Consider the following 13,661-nt stretch of genomic DNA (forward strand, 5'->3'; position numbering starts at 1 on the left):
GCGATTCTTCTTTGTGGCTGTGTCCTAGGCCCGCCGCCTGCAGCTCTGGCCGTTTGGACCGTTGCTGCGGCCATCCGGATCACAGCCACGGGGGGGATCTGCATGTGCTTTCTTGCCAGCCAGTTTCTGGAGGTCCATATGGCGTCTTTGATGGCGGCTAGGGTGAGCCACTGTTTGGCAAATGTACGTGCTGGTATCTGATTTCCTTGGCTCACCCCGTACAGCACCAGCTGTGGTGTGAGGACCTCCCTTGCTGGCAAGTACGGGAATTGCAAGGAGCCGGCCGTTGCCCACTGTTCTACGGCAGCGCTGCACTCCCAGAGCAGATGCCTTACCGACTCAGGCGCGCCACAACCTGGTCGGGGGCAAGTTGAGTGCGCCCACATGCCCCGGGAGTGCATTACGGACCTGACTGGGAGGATCTCATGAGCCACCATCCATGACAGGTCCCGGAGTCTGTTTGGAAGAGCTGGATGGTTCACGTTGCACCAAACTGTTGAGGGCTCGCCGAATGCAAGCCAGCGCACTGGACTCACTGGTTCCCTCTCCTGCACAACAGAAATGAGAGAGCGGTGAGTGGTTAAAACCTGCAACTCCTCCTGCTCAAGGTTAAAATGCCTTAAAAATGACTGGATAAAAGCATAGGCTGGTGGCAGGTTAAAAAACACTGGTACTTTGAGACTTGTGGGTAAGATCTTAAGTTTTCTGAGGTAGGACCCCATCCAGAACCGTGTCATTGCTGCGGTCTTGGGGTTTCTGGATGGGGCTGTGGCAGTTGCGATCTGTAGTGCTGTGTATCTGCTTCCTAAGAACAAGTGCAGGTCTGGCACTCCTTTTCCTCCTTTTTCCTTTGGCTTCTTCATCATGCTTCGTCTCAGTCTTTCCCACTTGGAGCCCCACAAAAAATAAAAGATGGCTCGTTTCAGGTCTAAGATCACTCTCCTAGGCGGGATAAAAACAGAACTGATGAGTAAAAGCAAAGGTAAAATCACTGCTTTGATGATTAAAACCTTTCCTTCTAAAGTCAGTCCTCTAAGTGTCCAGTACCCTAGTCTCTGCCTGACTTTCCCTACTATGTCTGCCCAATTTGTTTTCCCTTCCCCCTCCCTATCAAACCTGATCCCAAGTATTTTTTGGTCAGTCTGGGTCACAGTCAGGGGGAGTCCTGTCGTCTCAGTCAATGTCCACGGTCCATAAAAATGGGTTTGGGTCTTGCTTCTGTTCAGCTTTGACCCAGAGGCCTGTCCGAACCAGTCAGTCAAGTCCAAGGTCAGTGCATAAAATGTTGATGTCATCCATATATAAAATACATTTTGTCTCGAGTCCCCCGCTCCCTCGGAGTCCTACATTGAGCAATACCCCACTCAAACTCCCATGCACACCACATTTGAAGAACAGAGATCACTACCTTTGTGAAAGGGCCTTAAGGCCGTTGTCGGGAACCCTTTCTACCGGTAGCACAAGTCTTGTTTACCACAGAAGTGTCTATATTTTGGTTGGAATTTGAATATATGACTTATCTGTAGTGTATAATTAGTAATTAGCATGAGCAAGTACACCACTATCTGCATCGGTTCTACAAATAAAATTTTCTGTAGCCGTACTTAGAATGGGCGGGGATTAATCTAGAAGTGGGTGGGACTAACTGGAATATATTTAAGCCTGAAATTGGTATCAGAAGTTGCTATATTTATTAGAAAACTATTTACAGAACCGCCTCAGAATGGAGCTTCAGAGCAATGTTTTTGATCACAATAGTAATTGATTTAAATTTTATATTTATAGTTTATAACGAAACAGATATTGACACATTTTACTCTGATGATACTCGTAAAAAGTATCTGTGCCGAATACTCGTTTTAACCGAGTACTCGCTAAACCCTAATAATATGTTTCCCTCAAACTCAAAAGATGCTGCACCTAGGCAATTTTTTCTCTTTCTCCCATCCCCGCACTCTTAGCTTTTTTTTATTAACTTACATACACAAGTTCAATCAACACAACAAAAGTCTCAAATAGGCAATGAGTTAATGCAAGTTTAACTTTCTAAACTCATAGAGTTGAGTTCAAAATCCAAAGCTTGTCAGAGCTATAAGCTAAAAAGAAGAAATAAGTTGACACAATAGGTCTATGACTTTTTTTCAGCGTGGCGATCTCTCATAGTGAGAAGTGAACCACTGTCGTGGTACTGAAAACCCAGGGTTAACCCTGAAGTTACCTCGATAAGCTCAAATCCTCCTTCATGGAACAGGCCCCAGACCAGCCTTCCAGTCCTTGTTGTATTGTTCATGGTATGGTCATGCACCGGCCACAACGAGGGTGGCGTTGGTGGTGTGGCCACCCTTGGAGGTGAAGTGGGCCCAGGTCTTAGCATCCACTTCCTCAGAGTTCTTTGCTCTGTATGTGTCTTGGGCTTGAGATGAAGCCTTCAGAAGCACATTTTCAGTTTCTGCTCTTCTCTGTATATACTGTATATTAAAAGGAAACATTGTACATTTTCAATGAAGCTTTTTTCTGTCCCAACATTGATCTTTTACTCTTCATTTAATGAGACCCCACAGTCATTCTGTATCTGTTTGACAACCCCTGAAGGTCGTCTGCATCTTTGTCCCAGCCAAGGATTGAACCACTGACCACCAAGGAGAGCCCCCCTTCCCCATGGCATTTGTTATGGTAGAAAATTGTGTCCTCTTACATGTTATCTCTTATGTATGATCTTTTCACTTTTATTATAACTATTATTGTTATGTCTTATAGATATATATGTATTGTGTCTTTTAACCATAACCTTTCCTTCTTCTATACTTATAGTTTAGGTCAGAGCTGTGAGATTGTTTTGGTGTTTTCCCCCTCTTGTTGTTCCTCTCCTCTCCTGGAATATTCATTCAAGGATGAGAGGGGGGAACAGAGATCCTCTGTTCCCCAAAACATAGAAACCTAGACTGTGTAAATGATTATGCATTCTTTTGCTCTGGGCCAGATGTTACTGACTGTCATAGGAGACAGAATTTCTGGTCCAGTTGATTTATGTTGTAGTACTTCTCTGTTTATTCTCTTTTGTTAAGAAATTCTTAAAAGACAGTTTGTTGTAACTCAAATATTTGCTCAACCCCTCACCGGGAATATAATTTCTGTGACAGCGTTCACTTCAGATTAGTTTGCTTGTGTGGTTTTTTCTGTTACTTGTACTACTCACCTTTCACTCATCCAAACACCTTTTACACTAATAATGCCTAAAATCCCCAAATTCCTTTAAGAGTTGTTCTGCTTAGTTTAATAAATACCGTTTCCATCTTTCATCAGTGTGTGGACTCATTCGCTGCAAGTCCTGAGCCGGGTTTGCAACACTAAATACTGCCTGCCAATTCTTTCTGATGTTTATGAAATTCACAGAAAGAGTAAGGCCTAAACTCCCTGACACTGAAGGTGTCTGGCCTCAATTTTTCTTTGAGGCAGCAGGTTAAACTTTGGGCCCCAAACCTAATCCACCCCCCATGACACATCCCAGGATAACTGGGAACCTCTCAGACAAACTGAGCATCTCTCTGTGAAATCAGCTGTAGGATAAGCAACACTGGAAAGTTCTTCGTGCCAATTATATATGCGAGCACTGTGGTGAGTGCCAGCAGCAAGGAGGTAACACCTTGCCTCCTTGCTGCTGGCACTCACCACGTCATGATTTCGACTGTAAGAAGCAACAAGGAACACTGTCACTTATAAAGGACACACATCCTCAGCAGTGGTTCGAGAAGAGCTCGGGGCAAAACGAGCAGATCAAAATGTGGAAACGCTTCACGAATTTGCGTGTCATCCTTTCGCAGGGGCCATGCTAATCGTCTCTGTATCGAATCCAATGTATCATATGTGCTGCCGGAGCAAGCACGGAAGTCCTACCTCGCTGCCTAACTTTTAATCCCCTACTTGCGCAAATGACCCTTTTGCAGCAGTGCAGGCTGAGGCACCTGAAATTCGTTCTTCTCTGTTCCAATTGTTCCAATTTCTGCCCGGTGATTGACAGTCAACAGCGATGCCCCGCCTCTCCACATTTCCGAGAACACACAGCCCACTAGATCGTCATTTCATACGACGTTACATTCATCAGAATTACTTTTAGTGGCCAGGTGTGTGTAGACATCCAAGGAATTTGACAGAATAATCTCAATAAATCTATTTGTCATGAACATTAAACATTTTATCAGAGCAGCTTCATTAAATTATTACAGATGTTCTGACATCTCTTTATATTTGAAATAAACATAAGCTTGTTGAACAGCATGTGGGTTCGTTAGTTGACTGATCAAGAATTCACTTTTTAATTAACCAGTAAATCGTAATGGTGTGTCTAAATTCTACCAGGCAGTTTTTCCCAACCTGAATGATACCAATAAAATATTGGTCTTCAACTCTGCTGGACTGTCAATTACATTTATGTGATTGAAAATAAGCATACAAAATAACACACAAAAAAAACAACAACAAAAAACAGGAAGAAGTAAAACTCCTACCCCTTTTAATCTGTAAATAATTAACTAATAATTAGCAACATTTAATGTGCACAGTACAAAATTATCCAATCAATTCGTGCACTCAATATATTCACACTCCCCACCTACATCTGGATCCCTGAGAGAAAAACAAAAAACAAAAACAAACTAAAAACCCTGTTATTAACACCCTTCTTTGTCTCTGTATTTCTTGAGAATAGTTTCTTTGTATCTATTTTTAAATTGAAATATGTTTGGGCACTCTTTGACCTCATCTTTTATTTTGTTTCATACTTTGACACCATATATTGCTATACTGAAACTTCTTGTGGTTCTAAAGCTGGGAGTCTTTGATGCCCCTCTTAAATTGTACGTCTCGTCTCTTTCCGAGAATATTTTCTGCACATTGGTCGGTAAAATCTTATTTCTTGCTTTGTACATCAGTATTGCTGTTTGAAATTCAGCCAGGTCAGTGAATTTTAAAGCTTTAGACTGTAAAAATACCAACATTATAGATTTTACGTATTGCTCTTTTCTGCAGTACTATCAATGATTGTATTGTACTTTGGAATGTGTTTCCCCAAACTTCTGTGCCGTAATTTAAATAAGGTAACATCAATGAACAGTATGGAGTGAGTATGGAGTGATTTGTAATCTAGCACGTGCTTTACTTTCACCATGACAGAGGTTTTTCCAGCTCATTTTGTTGTCTATCACCACTCCCAAGAATTTTGTATCATGTGCTCTTTCTATGTTGACACCCTCTAACCGTATCTTTGCTTGATTGGTTTCCAGTTTCCAAATACCATGAATGTAGTTTGCTTAGATTTAATGATAACTCGTGTATGTCAAGAATTTGTTTTATTTTTCTGAGCTCAGAAGTGATTGTGTCCAGAATCTGCTGTAAATCATAAAATTTTTGTGTCATCTGCAAATAGTACAACTTTTAGCTTTTCAGATACATTACAAATATCGTTGATATATAGGATAAACAGTTTTGGTCCCAAGACTGACCCCTGAGGGACATCACAAGTAATCTCCATGCATTCAGATGTGTGTAGTACCATTTTTACAAATTGCTTCCTGTTTTTTATATAACTGCTTATTCAGTTCAACACAACTACCCTGATTCCAAGCCGTTCCAGTTTCTTTAATAAAACTTTGTGATTTATTGTGTCAAAGGCTTTTTTTAAATCAACAAATACTCTGACAGCATATTTTTTTTATTATCTATGGCATTTGTGATTTCTTCAGTTATTTCTGTGCTGTTGATCTCTTTGTTCTGTAACCTTATTGATTGTCCGTAATTAAGTTGTATTTTTCTAAGAATGAGTCCAATCTGTTATTAAAAAGTTTTTCCAAAATCTTTGAAAATTATGGTAGTAACGAGACAGGCCTAATAATTAGTGAATTGGTGTTTATCTCCAGTTTTGTACAGTATTATGAGTTTTGCTATTTTCATTTTCGTAAGAAATTGACCCGTTCTGAAAGATAAATTGAAAATGTGAGTGAGTGGTTTGGATATACCATGAGTTACCTTTTTATATCATTATAATCAGTTGATGATTTATGTTTGTAATTATTAACGATATGTATTATTTCCTTTTCCTCTACAGCTTCAAGAACAATTGTCAAATCTATCTTCAAATGTCTGTTTGGTCCTTATAAGTTATAGACCACATCTTCCATATTATTAATACATTTTGTATTATCAATAAAGTGCTGGGGATAATCAGTTTGTCTATTGCCATTTCTTATAATGCTGAATATTCCATATACCATATTCCATATTATTTTTATTACTGTAGTATTCTTTCTTACACTTTCTCATAATACTGGTTAACTTGTTTTTATATTTTTTTTATATTTATTTTTAACCCTTTGTAGTTTTATGTTTGATAAATATTCTATACAGTGTGTTTTTCTTTTTACAAGCATTTCTTAATCCTTTGGAAAACCATGGGCTATCATTTTGTTTTTGTTTTCTACTATATTTTGTAATTGGTCAATGTTAATCATATAATAATGTAAATAAATGTTCTTATGAATTCATCATAGAGTTTATCTATATCTTTTTCTTTATAAATTAGTTCCCAGTTGTGTGCCATCAATTTATCTTTTGATGTATCCATGGTCTCTTCTGTCCTGACCTGTCTGTATAGTGTACTTTTGTCCTGTTTTTATGATGTAGTTGCTGTCATAAACTGTGAAAACTGGGAGGTGATCACTGATATAATTTATTAGTAGTCCGCTAACTGAGTATATTATCGATTAATGTTGCACTATGAGAAGTAAAAGGCTGTACACTGTATTAATCCTCTGCCGTTGTTTGTTTATTTGGATTAAATATTAAAGTCTCCACAGATAAAAATAGATTTTGGATTTGTTTTTGATTTGTTTTTGTAATGTAAATCTTTCCTCCATCCAATCCTTAAATGTGTCAATATTAGATCCTGGTGATCTATAAATGCAACTTACAATGACATATTGTTTTTTTTTTGCCATACATTTACATTTACTCATTTGGCAGACACTTTTATCCAAAGCGACTTACATTTGAGGAACAACATACAAGCATCAACAGAGCATCAACTACAGATCTACAACTGACAATACATAGTAGTAAGAGCAGCAATAAATACTAGTAAGAGCTCACAGTACATATCACATCAATGGGGTAGATACCTAGGGAAGACAAAAAGTGCAATCAATACAAGATCATTGTAGGGGATAGAAGTAGAAGAACACAGGAAGTGCATGTTACAGGTCAGGAGTTAGAGGTGTTATAAGAGGACGTGTTCTCAGAAGAGATGAGTTTTCAAGAGCTTCTTGAAGTTAGAGAGGGACGCCCCTGCTCTGATGGTGTGTGGTGGCTTGTTCCACCATCGTGGTGTCACAGACGAGAATAGCTGGGACTGGGATTGCTTTGTGTGAAGGGATGGCAGAGCCAGGCGGCGTTCGTTGGAGGAGCGTAGTGGCCGAAAAGGAACGTAAGTTTGTATTATGGAGTTTAGGTTTATGCAGACCTAGTAGTCACTCTGTATACAAGTGTAGTAAGACGAGGGTGTGATTCTTTTTAAATACGTAATAATAACTTAAATAAGTTGCCAACAACGCCACCTAGGGAATTTCACCCTAGGAAATAATATTGATAGATCACACAGGTTCGTCTGAAATGAAGCCAGGGCAGAAAGTGTTTCACATTTAAACAAATAATTTTATTAACAAAATACTAATTAAAAAAACAACCAAACCAAAAGTAACTTAACAAAAGAAACCACACCAACTACATATACTAATTAAGAAAGCATGCCATTACTGAATAAAATTAAGTATGGGCCTAATTTAATATACAATATACTATTTAAAATACACAGTGGCTAAAAGGATAAAGCAAAACACACCAAAATGAATCAAAATGTACAAATCAATTAATTCAAACCAACCAAAATTTAAAACACACACCTCAAAATGCCAACTGTATAAACTAAATATACAATAATTAGACCCAACCAACAAAAAGATGCTAAAACCGGCAGCCCGCTTAGAGCCAAGACACAGCCGGAACTGGGCCGACCAGGCAGAGGGCAATCCCACAGGGGGAGAGAGAGCGACGCCCAAAGCCAAGGCACGAGAAAGACAGACCAAGCCGCCGTTCAAACCCCCCGCCGAGGCAGCAGTGCAGCAGATCACTGAAGGGAAGGGAAGGGAAGATTTAGCACCATTTATATTATATTTCGCATGGTATATATTCAGTCAAATTCCACAGGCCAGATCGAGACAGCCCGCACAGCAAACCATTCACTCTAAAACAATCAAGGGAGCATTGTGTTTAACCGCGATGCACTACCCGCACACAGCAGACAGTTCCATCAGCATGCAAGCAGACAGCACACACGGACCGAGAGCAATGACGTGTGCATACAGGACGCCGCCTGGTGACACTGCAGGTTTAGGGGTATTAACCACCGGCTAAACTGTTGCGCTGCAGGCCATAACAGCTGTAACAGCACTCGCATCAGCACACCACAACGCCGGATCACCTTCACCAACAGCCAAAATGCCCAGTCCAGGTAAAAAAGAGACTGACAGAGGTGCATCACCACCTGTACTTATAGGCCATGGCAGTGGCAGCCAGTTGTCAAGGCACCAGCGCAGTGCCATATAGTGGTGGGAGGGAGAAAAACCCTCAACCTGCCACACAAGCATTAGTGACTTGAATTTGATTCTGGAGGCCACGGGGAGCCAGTGGAGGTCACTGAGTAATGGAGTGACATGAGTCCTTTCGGGCTGATGAAAAACCAGACGCGCTGCTGTGTTCTGAACCATTTGTAAGGGTTTCACCTGCTAGGAGGGCATTGCAATAGTCGATGCAAGAGATAACCATGGCCTGTACCAGAAGCTGGGTGGCGTACTGAGTGAGGTAGGGCCTGATTTTCCTTATGTTGTATAGTGAAAAGCGGCATGCCCGAGAGATAGTAGCAACATGGTCTGAAAAGGACAGCTGGTCATCAATCATGACACCCAAGTTTCTCACCACCTTGGTTGGAGTGGTGGTTGCGGAGTCAATTTGTAGTTTGATGTTATGGTGGATAGATTGCTTGGCTGGAATGACCAAGAGTTCAGTTTTAGAGAGGTTGGCAAGCCTTCATCCATGCAGATATGTCTGATAGACAGTCCGTGATCCGCACCGAGACAGTGGGATCATCTGGCGGGAAGGATAGGTAGAGTTGCGTGTCGTCTGCGTAGCAGTGGCATTTTGAATTGTTTTAGATTGTGTTTAATATTGTGAAAATTGGCATACAGACTTTGACTGCTAAAATGGATTATAGATATTTGTTTTTTCAGTCTTAATAGAGATGTAAAACTCTTCATCTGTGTAGTAGTATCAGTTGTTACCAAGAAAAGTTATTTTCAGGACCAATGTCATTTTCTATATCTAATGGGTAATGATCTGTGTATAGGGAAGGTTTTTAGCTCTTGATTATTATCGTCAATAATCCTTTGTAGTGGCTGATTTGTTCCATTTTGTGTATGAGTTGAGTGTAATGGCATAATTGGATGACTAGATATTCAGCATACCTGTGATCACATGTTTCTTGGATGCTTGGTGTGCTGGACCGTGGATGTATAATCAGTTTGTCCTGACGTAGATATGCGATGTCCCCCCTATCTTTCACCGCCCTCAGCTCCGGCATTAGTTCCTTCCTTTTCCTTCTGTGTCTGTGAAATCCTCGTTTATGTAAATGTTGGATCCCTTCATCACCTTGGTGCGTTGTGGTATGGTTGATTTGTCCTTGTATGTCAGAAATTTCACCACGATAGGCCTCGATCTGTCTCCTCCAGGTTTCCCAGTGTGGTGGGCCCTCTCCACTTCACGTGATATGAACATTATGCTTATTCTGTTGAATTCCTTGTATGTATACTTATACCTGATAACCAACTGACCTGAAGTTTCCATCTGTATCTCATTTTAGAGTATTTTTTGACTACAAGTTGGTCTGAACCGGATCACACCAGCATTCAGCCAAGACCCCCACACACATATCCTGTTGACAGCAGCTCATGTACAAGCTTCATCTGAAAGTGCTGATCATATAAAGAGTGATAACAAGTCTGCAGCATTAAAAGTCTGATTACAAGACTATTAATGGTATTTTTCTTAGAATTCACATCAGCTGATGTGAATTCACTCACTGGCTTGCGGCCGCGATAGAGGCTGTGTTGCTGCTGCTGGGGCAGGGCAGCTGTGGTGTTGGTGAATGAGATTCAGTAGCAGCTCTCTGTCCCTGCTCCTGACCAGCGGATGGCGTTCTCCATCTGCATGCCGGGAGCCGGCGCCTTACTCCGGAGGTAGTTGACACAACTATGTAAATCAGACAGTATGTCATTATCGTCGGTCAGTACAGCAACTAAATAATAATCCACATTTTACTGCAACATACCGGAAATTTTTGGGTCAGATTCGTTCCCATCAAGCTAATGTTAATTTCAAATATAAAGAGATGTCAGAATATCTGTAATAATTTAATGAATCTGCTCTGATAAAATGTTTGATATTCATGACAAAGATCTATTAAGCTTATTCTGTCAAATTCCTTGGATGTATACACACACCTGGCCACTAAAAGTGATTCTGATGAATGTAACCTCGCATGAAATGACAAACAAGCCCACTAGGGCTCCGTAGCCAGAGAACAGCAGGACAAATCTTGTACAGTGATTGGAGCGAAATGCGGAGAGGCGGGGCATCGCTGTTGACTGTCAATCACCAGCCAGAAATTGGAACAATTGGAACAAAGAAGAATGGATTTCAGGTGCCTCAGCCTGCACTGCTGCAAAAGGGTCATTTGCGCAAGTAGGGGATTAAAAGTTAGGCAGCGAGGAAGGACTTCCGTGCTTGCTCAGGCAGCACATACGATACATTGGATACAGATACAGAGATGATTAGCATGGCCCCTGCGAAAGGATGACACGCAAATTCGTGAAGCGTTTCCACATTTTGATCTCCTCGTTTTGCCCCGAGCTCTTCTCGAACCACTGCTGAGGATGTGTGTCCTTTATAAGTGACAGTGTTCCTTGTTGCTTCTTACAGTCAAAATCATGACATGGTGAGTGCCAGCAGCAAGGAGGCAACACCTTGCCTAGAAAGTGTATTGTCCGTGTCCCAAGTGCTCAGGAAAATATAATTGGCGTGAAGAACTTTCCAGTGTTGCTTATCCTACAGCTGATTCCACAGAGAGATGCTCAGTTTGTCTGAGAGGTTCCCAGTTATCCTGGGATGTGTCATGGGGGGTGGATTAGGTTTGGGGCCCAAAGTTTAACCTGCTGCCTCAAAGAAACATTGAGGCCAGACACCTTCAGTGTCAGGGAATTTTGGCCTTACCCTTTCTGTGAATTTCATAAACATCAGAAAGAATTGGCAGGCAGTATTTAGTGTTGCAAACCCGGCTCAGGACTTGCAGCAAATGAGTCCACACACTGATGAAAAGGGTATTTATTAAACTAAGCAGAACAACTCTTAAAGGAATTTGGGGATTTTAGGCGTTATTAGTGTAAAAGGTGTGTGGATGAGTAAAAGGTGAGTAGTACAAGTAATGGAAAAAAACACACAAGCAAACTAATCTGAAGTGAAGGCCATGGGGAAGGGGGGCTCTCCTCGGCAGTTAGCGGTTAAATCCTCTGCTGGGATAAAAGATGGAGAAGAGCTTCAGGGGTTGTAAAGTAAATGAGGAGTAAACGATGGAGTAATGATTGTTTAGACACAGAAAAAGGTTTTATTTAAAATGCACAACATTTGTATTAAATATGCATGGAAGAGTAGAAACTTAAAATGTGCTTTCAAGTCTCAAGATTAAGACACATAATAACCATAACAAAGTGGATACAGAGACCTGAACCCACTTGCCATCCAAGGAAGGCCACACCACCCTCATCATAGCTGGTGCATCACCATACCATAAACAATACAAGAAGCACTGGAATGCTGGTCTGGTCTTAAGTAGGCTGAGGTGATTGGAGTGATGAGGAACAGGTGTGAGAGTGGTGATTACTGTCAGGTGAGTGAACCCAGGGAAGCTGAAGAACACACCTACCAGGGTTCATTTATAAAACTGTGCGTAGCAACCTTTCTAAAAGTGTTTGTGCGCCCAAAAGCCAAAAATGGCGTACGCCAAAAAATATTCAGACTTATAAAACCGTCCGTACACACAAGCAAGTTTCCTTTATAGATCACAATCAACTTGAAATGTGGCGCATGGGATGGAGCTCCATGTCAGTGAAACGCCCGTCATTAATATTAATACGTACTGACTGCATGAAGAAAATGAGGCAATATCTGACAGAAAAGCTACAAAATGGAATTCCTTTTGGTGAAGCTGAAGCATATTCTTCGGTGGGTAAAAAACGCACTTTCATGCAACGCTTGTGCACCGGAGGAAAGGGGGCACCGGAGCTCCACCCCTTTCTAACCGATCTGCAGGAAAGGGCATCCCTCTTGAGCAATGATGTCACTGACCAGAGGGGGACACAGACGGGATGACCCAGGTACTAATTTGGTTTCCCCCATTTGAAAAGAGAGTAAACCAAAAGCATTCCACCTGTGTTTAAACATTTATTTAGGCTACACAAACACTCCACTCACTTGTAAAGCTGTCTGCTCCCAGCGCTGTTCCAAAGACTTCTATTCCTGTCATCATCACGTATAGACCAGTTAACCGAAATGTGCACATCCCACACAGAAATAATAGTAATCTCTTAAGGATTAGGACAACTGCACCAACTCCAGCACCCAGAACAAACACATTTAAAATGGTTCTCTTCAATGTGAGATCTCTATCAGTACTTTTATCTTAAATGATTTTATCTTGTCTGCAAATCTAGATTTTATGTTTTTAACTGAATCCTGGCTGCAAATTAATGACTATAGCCAGCTAGCTGAACTGTGTCCGCCTCAATATGATTGTTTTAGTCAACCGAGGGTCAGTGGTCGTGGTGGTGGGTTAGTGAGCGTGTATAGGAAAAATTTTAAATGTCATCAAGTACGCTGTGATGAATTTAACTCCTTTGAAGTTCGCACTCTTAAAGTTGGAGGGCTGCAACCTATCATATTTGTTATAATTTATCGCCCCCCAAAACCGCCTTGAGGTTTTTTATCAGAACTTCCTGAATTTTTATCTACTCTGGTTTTAAATTATGACAGAATTGTTCTTTGTGGCGATTTTAATATTCATGTTGATGACCCCACCAATGTTGAAAATATGGCCACTTCTTTTAACTTCAAACAACATGTCAAAGGGCAAACACATAACCGTGGTCATACACTGGACTTGGTTTTTACCCTGGGTGTCAGCATTTCCTCTGTGGAATTAGTGGACATGACCAAATCTGACCACAGATGTATTGTTTTTAGCTGCGATTCGCCCGTTACTCATGCCGCCTCACCAAGCTCCGTGTGTTGTCGCATCTTTAATGAACAAAGTGTTTCAAAGTTTTGCACATTCTTTCAGAGCCAAAGCCAACACCTGTCTGATTCCAACACCAACAATCTGGTCGATCACTTCAATCATATCTGCTTGTTGTCACTAAATATTACTGCTCCTCTAAAGTTTAGGCCTACGTCTAAAGCTAGTAAGCAACCCTGGATAAATGACAGCATTCGCAGCCTAAAAAGGGAAT

At 41.1% G+C, this 13,661-nt stretch overlaps 2 non-coding genes and 1 pseudogene across 2 annotated transcripts; 1 reads left to right on the top strand and 2 right to left on the bottom strand.

The window, feature by feature from the left end:
• The window catches only part of LOC123982285, a 19,999-nt pseudogene extending 15,953 nt beyond the window's left edge, over positions 1 to 4,046 (bottom strand).
• On the bottom strand, positions 3,777 to 3,883 carry LOC123982409. The gene has a single exon (XR_006827962.1). It is a non-coding gene; the product is annotated as a U6 spliceosomal RNA (small nuclear RNA).
• A 6,834-nt stretch (positions 4,047 to 10,880) lies between the features above and the next one.
• Positions 10,881 to 10,988, top strand: LOC123982412. Its single transcript, XR_006827965.1, has one exon. It is a non-coding gene; the product is annotated as a U6 spliceosomal RNA (small nuclear RNA).
• The last annotated feature ends 2,673 nt before the right edge of the window (positions 10,989 to 13,661 follow it).

This window comes from Micropterus dolomieu, linkage group LG13 (assembly GCF_021292245.1).
Source record: "Micropterus dolomieu isolate WLL.071019.BEF.003 ecotype Adirondacks linkage group LG13, ASM2129224v1, whole genome shotgun sequence".
Taxonomy (NCBI): Eukaryota; Metazoa; Chordata; class Actinopteri; order Centrarchiformes; family Centrarchidae; genus Micropterus; species Micropterus dolomieu.